The sequence below is a fragment of the Rhinopithecus bieti genome, unplaced genomic scaffold, assembly GCF_001698545.2.
Source record: "Rhinopithecus bieti isolate Rb0 unplaced genomic scaffold, ASM169854v2 scaffold_11944, whole genome shotgun sequence".
NCBI classification, from domain to species: Eukaryota; Metazoa; Chordata; class Mammalia; order Primates; family Cercopithecidae; genus Rhinopithecus; species Rhinopithecus bieti.
The window spans coordinates 1490624-1507696 of record NW_016807378.1 but is presented as its reverse complement, the minus strand read 5'-3'; the positions used below and the strand labels follow the sequence as shown (position 1 = coordinate 1507696).

Sequence of the window (17073 nt, the reverse complement as noted above, 5' to 3'; positions counted from 1 at the left end):
GGTTGTTCCTTTCCATGTTTAGTGCTTCCTTCAGGAGCTCTTGTAAGGCAGACCTGGTGTTGACAAAATCTCTCAGCATTTGCTTGTCTGTAAAGGATTTTATTTCTTCTTCACTTATGAAGCTCAGTTTGGCTGGATATGAAATTCTGGGTTGCAAATTCTTTTCTTTAAGAATGTTGAATATTGGCCCCCATTCTCTTCTGGCTTGTAGAGTTTCTGCCGAGAGATACGCTGTTAGTCTGATGGGCTTCCCTTTGTGGGTAACCCGACCTTTGTCTCTGGCTGCCCTAACATTTTTTCCTTCGTTTCAACTTTGGTGAATCTGACAATTATGTGTCTTGGGGTTGCTCTTCTCGAGGATTATGTTTGTGGCATTCTCTGTATTTCCTGAATTTGAATGTTGGCCTGCCTTGCTAGGTTGGAGAAGTTCTCCTGGATACTATCCTGCAGAGTGTTTTCCAACTTGTTTCCATTCTCCCCATCACTTTCAGGTACACCAATCAGACGTAGATTTTGTCTTTTCATATAGTCCCATATTTCTTGGAGGCTTTTTTCATTTCTTTTTACTCTTTTTTCTCTAACCTTGTTTTCTCACTTTATTTCATTAATTTGATCTTCAATAGCTGATACCCTTTCTTCCACTTGTTTGAATTGGCTATTGAAGCTTGTGCATGCGTCACGAAGTTCTCATACCATGGTTTTCAGCTCCATCAGGTCATTTAAGGTCTTCTCTACACTGTTTATTCTAGTTAGCCATTAGTCTAATTTTTTTTCAAGGTTTTTAGCTTCCTTGAGATGGGTTGGAACATCCTCCTTTAGCTCTGAGAAGTTTGTTATTACTGACTTTCTGAAGCCTGCTTCTGTCAACTCATCAAAGTCATTCTCCATCCAGCTTTGTTCCATTGCTGGTGAGGAGCTGCATTCCTTTGGAGGGGAAGAGGTGCTCTGATTTTTAGAATTTTCAGCTTTTCTGCTCTGGTTTCTCCCCATCTTTGTGGTTTTATCTACCTTTGGTCTTTGATGTTGGTGACCTACAGATGACCTTTTTGTTGATGTTATGCTATTCGTTTCTGTTTGTTAGTTTTCTTTCTAACCGTCAGGTCCCTCAGGGGCAGGTCTGTTGGAGTTTGCCGGAGTTCCACTCCAGACCCTATTTGCCTGGGTATCACCAGCAGAGGCTGTAGAACAGCAAATATTGCTGCCTGATCCTTCCTCTGGAAGCTTCGTCCCAGGGGGCAGCTGCCTATATGAGGTGTCTGTTGGCCCCTACTGGGAGGTGTCTCCCAGTTAGGTTATAGAGGGGTCAGGGACCCACTTGAGGATGCAGTCTGTCCGTTCTCAGAGTTCAAACGCCATGCTGGGAGAACCATTGCTCTCTGCAGAGCTATCAGACAGGGACGTTTAAGTCTGCAGAAGTTGTCTGCTGCCATTTGTTCAGCCATGCCCTGCCCACAGAGGTGAAGTCTAGACGCAGTAGGCCTTGTTGAGCTGCATGGGCTCCACTCAGTTCGAGTTTCCCACCACTTTTTTTTACCTACTCAAGCCTCAGCCATGGTGGATGCCCTTCCCTGAGCCAGGCTGCTGTCTCGCAGATCGATCTCAGACTGCTGTGCTAGCAGTGAGCAAGGCTCTGTGGGCGTGGGAGCTGCTGAGCCAGGAACAGAAGAGAATCTCCTTGTCTGCTGGTTGCTAAGACCTTGGGAACAGCACAGTATTTGATTGGGAGTGTCCCATTTTTCCAGGTAGTCTGTCACGGCTTCCCTTGGCTAGGAAAGGGAAATCCCCCAATCCCTTGTGCTTCCCAGGTGAGGTGATGCCCCACCCTGTTTCTGCTCACCCTCCATGGGCTGCACCCAGTGTCCAACCAGTCCCAATGAGATTCACCAGGTACCTCAGTTGGAAATGCAGAAATCACCCATCTTCTGCGTTGATCCCACTGGGAGCTGCAGACGGGAGCTGTTCTTATTTGGCCATCTTGGAATGCCCCAACATTTATTTATTTCTGGCTTTCACATTGGCATTCTTTCCCACTTTTGTGTAGTTCCAATTTTTTGTTTAGTATTATTATGTGTGTTTTTTAAAACCAAATATCTTAGAAGTACTATTAAAGAAATTAAATTTTAGATAGGGAAACAAATCACTCATTCCCAGTAAATAGCATTATGTCATGCATTATTCCATTTTAGAAATTCAGCTTTGACTCCCTATTTCAGGTGATTGCCAGTTTGCTATTTCAGGAGTAAGGAGCCAAACTTCAGTTACACAAGCAACTTGCACGAGGTCTTGCAACACAAATGGGTCAGTGCTGACTCAAGGGTGCTGCCTAAATTGGGGGGAGTGGGACTTGTGTTGGAAACAAACAAGAGAGGAGTAGCTGACAGATCAATGGTGTAATACTGGAGTAAAAATCCCCAAACTACTACAACCAAGGATTTTAGGGATTCTTTCCTGTTCCTAAACTATGTTCTAGCCTCCTGGATGCCCAGCTACATAACTATCCCTGGGTCTGGGATGAAATCTGCACTTGAAACCAACCAAAGGCTGCTGTTCTTCCACCTCAAAACACAAATCTAGCTACTTGCATTATTGCCTGAAAGCCTCTAGATATGGCCTGGAGAAGATGTAAACCCTCTCAGACTCAGTCTCTTGAGCTGGTGACTGTGGGTGAATGGAGGCTTAATACAAATAGAGCAAGGGGTTCTTCATGATCACATAATCCTGTCTACATGCTCACTTTGGGGAAAATCAGGATGCCATGGGCTTCAGAATCAGAGTTTAAGAGATTTATAGATGCCTTAACAAGCAAAAGTGAACACCCCTACTCCCGACTCCATGAACTTGCTCAGGTAACTTGTCCAAGGCCACATATCTAGTGAGTGGAAGAATAAGATTAAAATCCAAGTTGTCTAACCCTCAATACCTATACACCTAACCATTTTGCTAAATGAGAATTCCGTCAAGGTCCATGCCAAATAACTTCATGCATGAGAAAATCTTGTGAAAGGCTTACTGTCAGAAAAAGGTAGAGATCGATGTTTACCCGCACCCTTCACCATTCTCCACCTTTCAGGTCTACCCAAAATGTAGTCAATCCTCTCACTCTCTACATAGAGTCCTCACTGGTTCCTCACTATATATTCATGAGTTCATACTTCACACCCAGCATAGCACACATGCATCAGTGGGTCCTAGCTCCGGTTCAGTAGAACCACCTATAATGGCACATCTATTTTTTAGATCCCTCCCATTAGAGCAAGAGGATCCAGCAGGATGGAGAAACTCATGAACACTAAACTACAACTGGAGAGGGAATTTCAGTTATGTGATAGAGACAGTTTTCCAGAACTAGACTCTTGGGCAAAACTGTCTTGGCAATGAAAAGGCTGAGCTATCACCAAGCTTTTTGGGAGGAGCAAAGAAAACTGTCTCATTTATCACCACCTCTTTGAGACATTTGTTTGGGGGAAAAGAGTGCCCTTGACCTGGCACATTCATTGGGCAGAGAGCTCTGTGTCAGGCTTTCTAGCTCCTTTTAGACTTTCAGAGGTATGAAAAAATCATACTAATAGAAACTTATTTCTGTATATGTATATATTATTTTTCTTGTAATTTTATAGTCTACAAAGTGTATGAAATTTGACCTCTTTTTGATGGGAAGAGTAGAAAGTCATGCTCATAATCTTGCAGTAGCCTTTTGGAAGGTACTAAAAATGGCTGTTGGTGGTGATAAAGTTTAAATAAAACTTGGATGTGCAAGACAAGAGGCTGCAGGTACTGGTCTAAAGAGCAGGTAAATATATAGAGAAAGACAGAACCCAGCCTGCATTGAGTGCTAGCTGAATTTACACTGAAAGCAGGAACAAAGATGGTAAGTGTTTCTCATGGATTAGGTGTGGGCTCGGCAGATGAGAGCCAGCCTGGAGCCATTTCAGATTTCACCTGAGTTCTGCTCAGAAAGATCAAGTGACCCCAATAGAAGATGGGTTCACCTGATTTCCATTGCTATGGGGGGATACATAAGTAACCAGTTGAAGGTCAATGCTTCACCCACACTATAGACCATTTGATGTGGGGGCTTCCAATGTACCCATGAAAGCAACTGTGAGAAGAATCGTCAGCTTGGAACATCAGCCAGAAAGAGCTGGATTTAAATATTTGCCACAGCTAGAGGTAACCAGTGCCAAATTACATTGGTGACAGTCAGGTAAGACATTTCTTGCTCCCTCTTATTCCTCTCATTGTTTTAACCCTGGAGGATCCAGAGGCAGCCTGATGGTGAGTAAGGAAGGATAAGTAATTCACCAGGTAGGGAAAGAGAGATGAAGCCAGCTAAGCACCCCTCTCCCACTGTAAGCACTTTGTTAAGGGAAGAAATTTTAAATGAAATTTTGAACTTTGACTCTTACATTTAAATTACTGAACTTTTAATTAACAAAAGAGGACTATCCATATGACAAGATGTAATCAGACGACTTTATTATCTAGGAGTGATCTGCTCTGGATTTCTCTCAAGCAAAGGACCACTTCCTCAAAATGGGCAGTGAGGAGAGGCAGAAGAGTTGTTTTTTTTATTGCACCCTATGAGTCCACTAACTCAAAGTGCTTGGGTGCGTGTCATAGTGTTTTGTGCTGAATTTTCTGTTATTTGCAAGGGTTCTAATACCATACAAAATATTCCATGTATAGACTAAACATCAAATATTTCCAGCTAATTATTCAAGTAAGACAAAGATGGAAATTATTAGGCATACTAAAAGCAGCAAATATTTGGCTTCAGTAAATTCTTATTGGACTTAAGCTGGTTGACTGTTTAATTATGAATTCAACAAACAAATTAAGTATTTACACAAAATGCAGAAATGTAGTGACAGGAAAAACAGATCAATAAAATTATGAATTGGGAATCAATATCAATAAATATTCCACGAATTCAAATGCAAAGCAAAGTTTTAATTCCATAGCTCTGGTGACAGGGATACAGCTTGTGGCTTGATTCCTTTACAAGAGAAAAAAGACTGATGCTTGACTCTCTTTTGAGAAAGTTAGCATATAATCATCTGTTGGATTCCTACAAAATACTCTGAAAATCACTCTTAGCAAACTCTTCCCACCATTAAAATACATTTCCTCTAACTACTAAATGTCCTTTCCAGTAAGCTGAGAGAGATAGAGTTTGAAGTAAATATTCGTATTCATATTCATTCTTAGCTCACTGCAGCCTCCAACTCCTGGGTTCAAGTGATTCTCCTGCCTCAGCCTCCTGAGTAGCTGGGATTCCAGGCATATGTTACCACGCCTGGCTAATTTTTTTTTGTATTTTCATTAGAGATAGGGTTTCACCATGTTGCCCAGGCTGATCTTGAACCACTGACCTCAAGTGATCCACCCACCTCCGCCTCCCAAAGTGTTGGGATTACAGATGTGAGCCGCCGCGCCCAGCCTAATTCTACTTTCTTGACTGGTTATGTTCTGTAGAATATATGTGACATCTCTATATTCAGCCCTTCCTAGGGCCCCAGTGCAAAGATAAAAATATTTGGGGTACATTCAGTTTTAGTCCATTCCTTGTAATATGCTAGAGGTCATATGAGAAAATAAGGTAGTTAGAAATTAGATTTTTCTTGAAATCACCTCTTTTAAAAAATTAATTATTTTCAACATTTTTGAGTTAGAGGTACATGTACAGGTTTGTTACCTGAATATATTATGTGATGCTGAGGTTTGGGGTATGAATAATCCCATCATCCAGGTAAGGAGTATAGTACCTAATAGTTTTTCAACCCTTGCCCCCTTCCCTCCCTCCTTCCTCTGGTAATTCCTGGAGTCTACTGCTGCCATCTTTATGTCCATAAGTACTCCAATGTTTAACTCCTACTTATAAGTGAGAACATGTGGTATTCGGTTTTCTCTTCTTGTGTTAATTTGCTTAGGATAATGACATCTAATTGCTGCAAAGAACATGAGTTCATCCTTTTTATGGCTGTATAGTATTCCATGGGTTATATGTACCACATTTTCTTTATCCAATCCACCACCGATGGGTGTCTAGGTTGATTTCATGTCTTCGCTATTGTGAATAGTGCTGTGATGAACATAAGAATACATGTGTATTTTTGGTAGAAGAATTTATTTTCTTTTGGATATATACCTAGTAATGGGATTGCTAGGTTGAATAATAGTTCTGCTTTAAGTTCTTTGAAAAATCTCCAACTGCTTTCCACAGTGGCTGAACTAATTCGCATTCCCATCAACAGTGTATAAGTGTTCCATTTTCTCTGAAGCCTTGCCAGCAGCTGTTGTTTTTTGACTTTTAATAATAGCCATTATGACTGGTGTGAGATGGTATCTCACTGCAGTTTTGATTTGCATTTCTCTGAGGATTAGTGATGTGGAGCATCTTTTCATGTTTCCCAGCCACTTCTGTGTCCCCTGTTGGGAAGTGTCTGTTCATGTTTTTTTTGTCCGTTAATTTTTTTATTTTTTTTGAGACAGAGTCTCACTCTGTCACCCAGGTTGGAATACAGTGGCATGATCTTGGCTCATTGCAGCCTCAGTCTCCCAGGTTCAAGTGATCCTCCCACCTCAGCCTCCCAAGTAGCTAGGACTACAGGCATGCAATACCATGCCTGGTGCTAATTTTGTTTATTTTTTGTAGAGACAGGGTCTCACTATGTTGCCCAGGCTGGTCTCAAACTCCTGGAATCAAGCAATCCTCCTGCCTCAGCCTCCCAAAGTGCTGGGATTATAGGCATGAGTTACTGTGCCTGGCTTCTTTTGCCTATTTTAATTAGGGTTATTTGTTTTTTGCTTGTTCAATTGTTTAAGTTCCATATAGATTCTGGATATCAGACTTTTATTGGATGCATAATTCGCAAATATTTTCTCCCAATGTGTAGGTTGTCTGTTTACTCTGTTGATAGTTTATTTTGCTATGCAGAATCTCTTTAGTTTAATTAGGTGCCACTTGTCAATTTTTGCTTTTGCTGTAATTGCTTTTGAGAACTTGTCATAAATTCTTTCCCAAGGCCAATGTCTAGAATGGCATTTCCTTGATTTTCTTCTAGAATTCTTCTAGTTTGTGGTCTTACATTTACATTTTTAATCCATCTTGAGTTAATTTCTATATAAGGTAAAATGTAGAGACTCAGTTTCATTGCCCTGCATATGGCTAGCCAGCTCTCCCTGCACAATTTATTGAACAGACAGTCTTTTCCCCATTGCTTATTTTTGTCAATTTTGTTGAAGATTACATGGCTATAAGTGTGCAGCTTTATTTCTGGATTCTCTTTTCTGTTCCATTGGTCTATGTGTTTCTGTACCAGTACCATGCTGTTTTGGTTACTGTAGCTTTATAGCATAGTTGGAAGTTGGGAAATGAAATCACCTTTTCTCAGCATGATCACCTGGGCCCAGGGAGGTCAAGGCTGCAGTGAGCTATGATCACACTGCTGCACTCCAATCTAAGCTACAGAGTGAGACACTGTCTGAATGAAAAGAAAAAAAAAAAGAAATAATCTGTTTTGAAATGTTTGTCAAGACACTCAGGGAGAGATTCCAAATGTAAAATTTAATAGTTTAAAACCTTAAAATCCAAGATAAATAAATGCAGGCCTACAGTATCAAACCTTATCAACACTACTGATGTATTCAGTAATTGCATGTTTCTAATTCATGTGCATCAAAAGCCTTTATCATGAAACAGAGCTATGAAAAGAAATGGCAAAATTAAAAAGCAGAGAGGCTAAGGACTTTTCTTGAGTTCTAATTCTGACACTTATTAGCTGTATAATCTTGTAGAAGTTGATATACCTGTTTTCTGCTAGGTAAAAAGGGAATATAGTACCTTCTCTCCATTGGAATTCTGAATCAATTATAAGACAAAAAGGAAAAAATAAATAGCAGTCACAATATCACCTGATAAACTGCTAAAGGCTAGAATTGAGGATGTGGCTTAGATGTGTAGGAATAATAGGTTTACTGACACATAGCGCCACACATATAGACCAGCTGGACGTGCTGGTCTCCCTGTGCATGAGCCTGCCCCTGTAAAATATATGATATAGAGGAACAGAACAGAGTGCATGCTCTCTGTGGATATTATGTTAAAATGAAGGAGGAAGGAGCCGAGATGAGCACTGTAAAATTCTTCTTCCAAACTTATCAATAAGGAAAGTCACTAGTGTTTCCCTGGGGAGAAGTGACAGAGGTTGGCAGAGAGCAGACAGGGGTATTGTGCCAGTGAAGCTCTTTCCACAAGGAAAGAAACACTGGAGTAGAGGGACAGTTTTAGCCCTGAACATTTCCCAGACTCTAATTCTCTTAATACATTGGGCTTGACCATTTAGCCTATATTGCATTAAGCTGTAGTTATCCTCTTGTGGAGAAGCGATCCGCAGACAATCAAGATAGTTCTATTCTTACTATTCTATTCATAAGACTGTTCTCCTAACACTAATTGTGATCCTCTCTGGGTCCTCCTGGTACTGTCCAGGGTTGCTTCTGACCACAGAATGCTCTGAAATAGGCCAGATTAATACATTACATAAAATAACTTGTAGGCAACATTGTACCCGTGGCTGAAAATCAATTTCCCACCCCAGACGATATCTAGCCAAGTTGTCCTATTACATAGTATGTAACTTTGGGTCCACTGAGAAGCAGATGCCAAGAAAAGATGAGAAATGGAAGAGATTTATTGGATGGGGGAGCAGGTGAAGACAGGGAATGCCTCCAAAGCATGGTGGAGGTCTGACATCTGTGCAAGAAGAGAGGGAAGGAAGGACAACTGGGTAGGTAGAATCTTAGATTGCAATGCAGCAGTTCTTAGAAAGGTTAAACCTGGCTGATGGAGAATCCTTCAGCCAAAATTCCTTGTTGGAAGAGTTCTATTTCACTGGAATGGGCATGTTTTAGTACCCTAGTCAGCTTCAGTCATTGGTAGAAGCAGCTAGTAGGAAGTGTGGCCTCAGTGTGAACATGATGATGGGTCTAGAGGCCATCAGTCCATTATGATCCTCACAGCAGGAAGTGTGAGCAGTGGATTTTCGTGGATGTAACATGTATATAGCCCATCAGAAGTTCCACAATGGCACTGAATGACAGCATAAAAATACCCCAATAATAGTATATAACAAGGCAGGCACAGTGGCTCATGCCTATAATCCTAGTACTTTGGGAGGCTGAGGTGGAAGGATCACTGAGGCCAGGAGTTTCAGACCAACTTGGGCAACATGGTGAGACTTCAGCTCCATAAAAAATTTTAAAATTGGCCAAGCTTGCTGGCATGTGCCTGTAGTTCTAGCTGCTTGAGAGACTGAGGCAGGAGGATCTCTTGAGCTCTGGTGTTGGAGGCTGCAGTGAGCTATGAGCCTGGGTGTACTTAAGCCTGGGTCATAGAGCAAGATCCTATCTCTATTACATATATATATTATATGATTATATATGTTAACAATATATAATTATATAAATATAAAGCAAGATCCTGTCTCTATTATATATATATAAAATATACATGATTATATACATTCTTCCAAACTTATCAATAAGGAAAGTCACTAGTGTTTCCCTGGGGAGGAGTGAGAGAGGTTGGCAGAGAACAGACAGGAGTATTGTGCCAGTGAAGCTCTTTCCACAAGGAAAGAAACACTGGAGAAGAGGGAAAGTTTTAGCCTTAATATGTAAAGAATTATATATTTTGACATAAAAAATCATATATAATATAAAAGTATACATATTATGTATAAAATATATAAAATAATAAGATGCTTCACATCTGAATATAGACTTCTTCCTATTATCAAATTCCAGGGAGAAATTACAATAAAAAAATTAGATTCCCTTGCAAGTTAAGTCTAAATAAGTTAAAGCCCAAAGAGATTAAAGTCCTAAATAAAATTCTTTTGACTTTATGAGTTAAAGTTTAAAAAATTGAAGTCCAAAACTTGTCTTTCCTTATTTCTTACTCTACTCAGTCTTGGACAAGAGAAGGCAGATGTGCTCATTTCCCTCAGCAGCGCAGTTCCTAGGATGGATGCAGTTCCTTCAAGAACTCAGAATTTGTTTTCATGATCCCCACTTAATAAAATAAAGTCCAAAGAATTCCTAGAACATACTGAATTATAAGAGTTCTAGCTCAGTCACTATGCAATTTGGAAAGCAAGCTAATTCCTAGATTATAATGCTGACAATATAGGATATATGGCTCCAGATCACATCACTTGGTGAGTCCAAAGACCATATCAAAGTTATCTGCATAACGATAGGTGGATGGAGATAATCCAGGCTTGTCTCATCAGGATTCATTCATTCATACGGCAAATAATTACTAAATGCCTACTATGTGTCAGGAGATATTCTAGCAGCTAATAAAATAGACAAAGATTCTTGCCTTCATGGAGCAAAATTGCATTCTTTTGGGGAAGACCTTTTTAAAATAAGATAATTAAATATTTAACATATTAGTGACATGATAAGGAGAAAAAAATAAAAGAATGGAGTTTTGAGATGTTGAGAGGGGGATTAGAATTTTAGCTAGGAGAGCCAGGGAGACTATTTTGAATAAAAACCTAGAGGATGTTAAAGAGCAAGCCATGTGCCTATGTAGTCAGTGATGATTTTAGGGTGGAGGAAATAGCAAATGCAAAAACAGGAGGCAGGAGTACTCCTGGAGGGTTTAAGAAATAGCAAGGAATCCTATGTGGCTGGAGTGCAGTGAGCAAGGTGAAGAGTGATGAGATGAGATCGGGGGACACAGAGGGCAGACCATGTAGTGCTCACTCTGATGAGATAGGAAGCCAGTGCAGGGTACAGAGGAGGGTACTGACTTGAATTAACAAGATCACCTGGATGCTCTGCTGAGAAGAGACTCTAAAGGGTAAGTGCAGCAGCAGGAAGACCATTTAGGAAACTGTTGCAGTAATCTAAAGAAGACATGATTGTGGCTTGGACCAAAGTGATAGCAGGGGAGGTGACAAATGGTTGAGTTTCTGGATACAGTTTGGTGGCAGTCACAGCCAATTTTCAGGAGTCAGGAAATTGTGAGCTTAAACTCAGTTGGGAGAAATTAGCCATCAAGAAGGTAATCTTTTACTTCCAATATCAGAGGAAGAGCTACTTCTGCATACTATCTGCTTTCTCAGAGAGCAGCATTTGCAACACTTTTGGCTTCTATAAAAGTTTTAAAATCTTCATATGATTGCAGCCCCAATTAATACGTTTTACTTAAAGTGCCTTTCCTTTATAACATATTCAAATCCTCTTAATTTCTATTTTCCCATTGAGTCTCATGTTTCTGGCACTTCATGCTGATAAGAGTGGGGCTGTGTCTAGTGACACAGCCTCCGTGAAGTCTTATGAACAGGTATCTCAATCCTGTGCCACAGAGGCTATTGCCTGTACCTCTTGCTATGGCCTAAGACTTGCCTCCAGCTCCCTACTATTGTAATCACCCTCAGCAGAGATGTGAATTACAGCTGCTTTGGAAACAAGTACTCCTTTCAGTCTAGTGAGTGTCTATACCTATGTTATGTACTACGTAAGACCTTGTCTTGTCTTCATTTTGAATGTCACAAGCCTTGAGTGGCATTTCTTTCAGTTACATTTTTTTCTCTGCAGGAAAGGGTTAAGCCTCTAGTGTTATATATCCCTTCTTTGTCCCATGACTATTTTTCAGAAAGGCTCATTTGATTTTATGATAATTCACCTTGTAACTTAGGTTGATCCCTTCTTTTTGTGTCTATGGCAAGGCTGGTATGATTTGCTGGATTTGAGCATCTTCTTTCCTTTGCTTTCTTACATAGACATTTTTCTTTTTTTTCTCTTTTTGTTTTCTAACCCAGAGATGCATTTTTCTCACATATTTCTCTAGGTTTTGTTTTGTGGGGTCTCACACAGTGAGATGTGAAATCTATGCATTCCGTGTTTACCAAAAAACAAAGATATTCTCACCTTCACCTTGCTGAGCTGCATAACATTTCCAGGAGACAGTCAACTAGTAGACCAACATCCAACACAGGTCTGGATTTGACTTGTCATTGTCTTTTCCCAACCTTGCAGGGCCAAGGCCTTTACCACTCTGCTACTGGCCTTGCTGACAGCTGACCATGAATACATGCTTTTTGCAGGGTGGAATATCTGAAAGACAATGAAGAAGGGAAAAGGAACATGAGTCATATTAGATCTTCATCATACATCCTGTTCCTCATCTCAAACTCATCAAACTCTCTTCTCCTGTCCTGGGGGTTAGTAAGTAGATACAGGCCAGGCGAGTTACTCTAATGGATGTTTCCCCATGTGGAGGGAAATATCAAAAGCGAGGAATAAGTGCTTCCCCATGAAAGTATGTAAAATACTTAGCACAGTGCTTAAAATGAGGTTAGAACTCAACAAATTTTAACTATTATTTAGCAAAAGAATTGAAAAGTTGAGATGAAAATTAGCTATGTTCTACGCATAGCTAAAGTGGAAAAGTATAAATAGTAGAGATAGGGCAACAAAACAAATTCTACAATGATGGATTTTTTGCTTCTCAGTTTTTAGAGTAAAACTCTATGCCTTAAACTGTCCTTAAAATCATCTACGAACACAACCTGTCTCGGGTATGGAACCGACCTCTTCACAAAGGAATACAGTTAGGTCAGGTGTGCATTTTTTTCTTGGATCTCAGGACCACAGAAATGGGTTAATCCTAATCTTTGGTTATGACACATACTCCTCACTAGATTGTTCCTTCCTTTCCTCCTTTTTCCCACCCTCCCTTCCACGCTCTCTCTCTTCTTTCCTTCTCTCCCTTTCTGGTCTGCCATCTTTCCAACTTTGTCTCTTTTCAAGGGAGTCTCATAACATTGATACCTTATTTTGAGTGGAATAGAACTTTAGGATTCTCCAGCCTCTACCCTCTTCCTTTCCCAGGCAATTGTCTTTATTTGTGCTGAGTTTGGAGTTGGAATAAACACTGAAAGTGACAGACTTGCCACATCTGGAGGAAAAAACAGCTGTTTTTTTGCTTTCCCCCAAAATTCTAAGTGCATCCCTAAAGCTGAAAGGAAGTGCATGGTTTTGACTCAAACTTTGCCCTGTTTGCCAGCCCCAGGGAGTCTTGGTTGAGGTAGGGGGAATGTAACAAAATCTGACAACAGACGAGCATGATGTGGTGTGAAGTTTTATTATGAAACTTATGTGTAGTTCTGCTTTTCACCCAGTTGTGTCATAGAAAAACAAAACATTCATTTCAGTTTTTGCTAACCATGTGTTTAGAAGAGCAGAAATATATAATTTGTGTTTAAATATTCTGTACTGTAACACACAATTCTTATAAGATGTCGAAATTGTATTATGTATTGATTCATAAGTCAGTTTTAAACTATTTCCTTACTTTCCTTCAATTGTAAGTACGATCATATATGTATTATTGTGTATAATATCATATATCTATATAAAATATATACATTTAAGACAGGAAAGAGACATTTAATTATCATATAAGCAGTTTATCTGCATTAAAGAAACATTAGATAATACAGAAAATTAGAAAGGAAAAAATGTATAGAGCAGTTTCTTAATTCATTCTACTGGCAACTGACACTGTGCTAGGTGAAAAGAAAAATACGTAGATGACTAGGACATAGACTATACCCTCTAGGAAAGAGATATAAATGAAATATTTTTGAAATATTCAACAGAAATTTAAAATTTGTCAAGCATTTTTAGTATCCTCTGTATCTTCCTGTTACCTTTAACTTAGTCATTTAGAGTAGGCTCTGTTTACCCAGAGATCATATGATCCACGGGTGACTGGGCCTGGTCATAATTTAACTTTAGGTCCAGTCCTCTTTAGACCATGTGTCTATACTTCCTTCCTTAGAAAGGGCAGGAGTTAGGAAGAAATCTTCCCATTTATTTTGTGGGCCGGGCGGGCTGGGCAGATGAGTGATAAAAGATGCAGTGTTGACTGTGCCCATTGAAGACATNGTATAAAATATATAAAATAATAAGATGCTTCACATCTGAATATAGACTTCTTCCTATTATCAAATTCCAGGGAGAAATTACAATAAAAAAATTAGATTCCCTTGCAAGTTAAGTCTAAATAAGTTAAAGCCCAAAGAGATTAAAGTCCTAAATAAAATTCTTTTGACTTTATGAGTTAAAGTTTAAAAAATTGAAGTCCAAAACTTGTCTTTCCTTATTTCTTACTCTACTCAGTCTTGGACAAGAGAAGGCAGATGTGCTCATTTCCCTCAGCAGCGCAGTTCCTAGGATGGATGCAGTTCCTTCAAGAACTCAGAATTTGTTTTCATGATCCCCACTTAATAAAATAAAGTCCAAAGAATTCCTAGAACATACTGAATTATAAGAGTTCTAGCTCAGTCACTATGCAATTTGGAAAGCAAGCTAATTCCTAGATTATAATGCTGACAATATAGGATATATGGCTCCAGATCACATCACTTGGTGAGTCCAAAGACCATATCAAAGTTATCTGCATAACGATAGGTGGATGGAGATAATCCAGGCTTGTCTCATCAGGATTCATTCATTCATACGGCAAATAATTACTAAATGCCTACTATGTGTCAGGAGATATTCTAGCAGCTAATAAAATAGACAAAGATTCTTGCCTTCATGGAGCAAAATTGCATTCTTTTGGGGAAGACCTTTTAAAATAAGATAATTAAATATTTAACATATTAGTGACATGATAAGGAGAAAAAAATAAAAGAATGGAGTTTTGAGATGTTGAGAGGGGATTAGAATTTTAGCTAGGAGAGCCAGGGAGACTATTTTGAATAAAACCTAGAGGATGTTAAAGAGCAAGCCATGTGCCTATGTAGTCAGTGATGATTTTAGGGTGGAGGAAATAGCAAATGCAAAACAGGAGGCAGGAGTACTCCTGGAGGGTTTAAGAAATAGCAAGGAATCCTATGTGGCTGGAGTGCAGTGAGCAAGGTGAAGAGTGATGAGATGAGATCGGGGACACAGAGGGCAGACCATGTAGTGCTCACTCTGATGAGATAGGAAGCCAGTGCAGGGTACAGAGGAGGGTACTGACTTGAATTAACAAGATCACCTGGATGCTCTGCTGAGAAGAGACTCTAAAGGGTAAGTGCAGCAGCAGGAAGACCATTTAGGAAACTGTTGCAGTAATCTAAAGAAGACATGATTGTGGCTTGGACCAAAGTGATAGCAGGGGAGGTGACAAATGGTTGAGTTTCTGGATACAGTTTGGTGGCAGTCACAGCCAATTTTCAGGAGTCAGGAAATTGTGAGCTTAAACTCAGTTGGGAGAAATTAGCCATCAAGAAGGTAATCTTTTACTTCCAATATCAGAGGAAGAGCTACTTCTGCATACTATCTGCTTTCTCAGAGAGCAGCATTTGCAACACTTTTGGCTTCTATAAAAGTTTTAAAATCTTCATATGATTGCAGCCCCAATTAATACGTTTTACTTAAAGTGCCTTTCCTTTATAACATATTCAAATCCTCTTAATTTCTATTTTCCCATTGAGTCTCATGTTTCTGGCACTTCATGCTGATAAGAGTGGGGCTGTGTCTAGTGACACAGCCTCCGTGAAGTCTTATGAACAGGTATCTCAATCCTGTGCCACAGAGGCTATTGCCTGTACCTCTTGCTATGGCCTAAGACTTGCCTCCTGCTCCCTACTATTGTAATCACCCTCAGCAGAGATGTGAATTACAGCTGCTTTGGAAACAAGTACTCCTTTCAGTCTAGTGAGTGTCTATACCTATGTTATGTACTACGTAAGACCTTGTCTTGTCTTCATTTTGAATGTCACAAGCCTTGAGTGGCATTTCTTTCAGTTACATTTTTTTCTCTGCAGGAAAGGGTTAAGCCTCTAGTGTTATATATCCCTTCTTTGTCCCATGACTATTTTCAGAAAGGCTCATTTGATTTTATGATAATTCACCTTGTAACTTAGGTTGATCCCTTCTTTTGTGTCTATGGCAAGGCTGGTATGATTTGCTGGATTTGAGCATCTTCTTTCCTTTGCTTTCTTACATAGACATTTTCTTTTTTTTCTCTTTTGTTTTCTAACCCAGAGATGCATTTTCTCACATATTTCTCTAGGTTTTGTTTTGTGGGGTCTCACACAGTGAGATGTGAAATCTATGCATTCCGTGTTTACCAAAAAACAAAGATATTCTCACCTTCACCTTGCTGAGCTGCATAACATTTCCAGGAGACAGTCAACTAGTAGACCAACATCCAACACAGGTCTGGATTTGACTTGTCATTGTCTTTTCCCAACCTTGCAGGGCCAAGGCCTTTACCACTCTGCTACTGGCCTTGCTGACAGCTGACCATGAATACATGCTTTTGCAGGGTGGAATATCTGAAAGACAATGAAGAAGGGAAAAGGAACATGAGTCATATTAGATCTTCATCATACATCCTGTTCCTCATCTCAAACTCATCAAACTCTCTTCTCCTGTCCTGGGGTTAGTAAGTAGATACAGGCCAGGCGAGTTACTCTAATGGATGTTTCCCCATGTGGAGGGAAATATCAAAAGCGAGGAATAAGTGCTTCCCCATGAAAGTATGTAAAATACTTAGCACAGTGCTTAAAATGAGGTTAGAACTCAACAAATTTTAACTATTATTTAGCAAAAGAATTGAAAAGTTGAGATGAAAATTAGCTATGTTCTACGCATAGCTAAAGTGGAAAAGTATAAATAGTAGAGATAGGGCAACAAAACAAATTCTACAATGATGGATTTTTTGCTTCTCAGTTTTAGAGTAAAACTCTATGCCTTAAACTGTCCTTAAAATCATCTACGAACACAACCTGTCTCGGGTATGGAACCGACCTCTTCACAAAGGAATACAGTTAGGTCAGGTGTGCATTTTTTTCTTGGATCTCAGGACCACAGAAATGGGTTAATCCTAATCTTTGGTTATGACACATACTCCTCACTAGATTGTTCCTTCCTTTCCTCCTTTTCCCACCCTCCCTTCCACGCTCTCTCTCTTCTTTCCTTCTCTCCCTTTCTGGTCTGCCATCTTTCCAACTTTGTCTCTTTTCAAGGGAGTCTCATAACATTGATACCTTATTT

At 39.7% G+C, this 17073-nt stretch overlaps 1 long non-coding RNA gene across 2 annotated transcripts in view; it reads right to left on the bottom strand.

Annotated features, from left to right (window-relative positions):
• The window catches only part of LOC108535519 (uncharacterized), an 88464-nt gene that overhangs the window by 46001 nt on the left and 25390 nt on the right, over positions 1-17073 (bottom strand). For both annotated transcript variants that reach the window (XR_001887252.1, XR_001887251.1), the window contains exon 2: positions 11947-12132. This is a non-coding gene — a long non-coding RNA (uncharacterized LOC108535519). The remainder of the gene's footprint in view (positions 1-11946; positions 12133-17073) is intronic.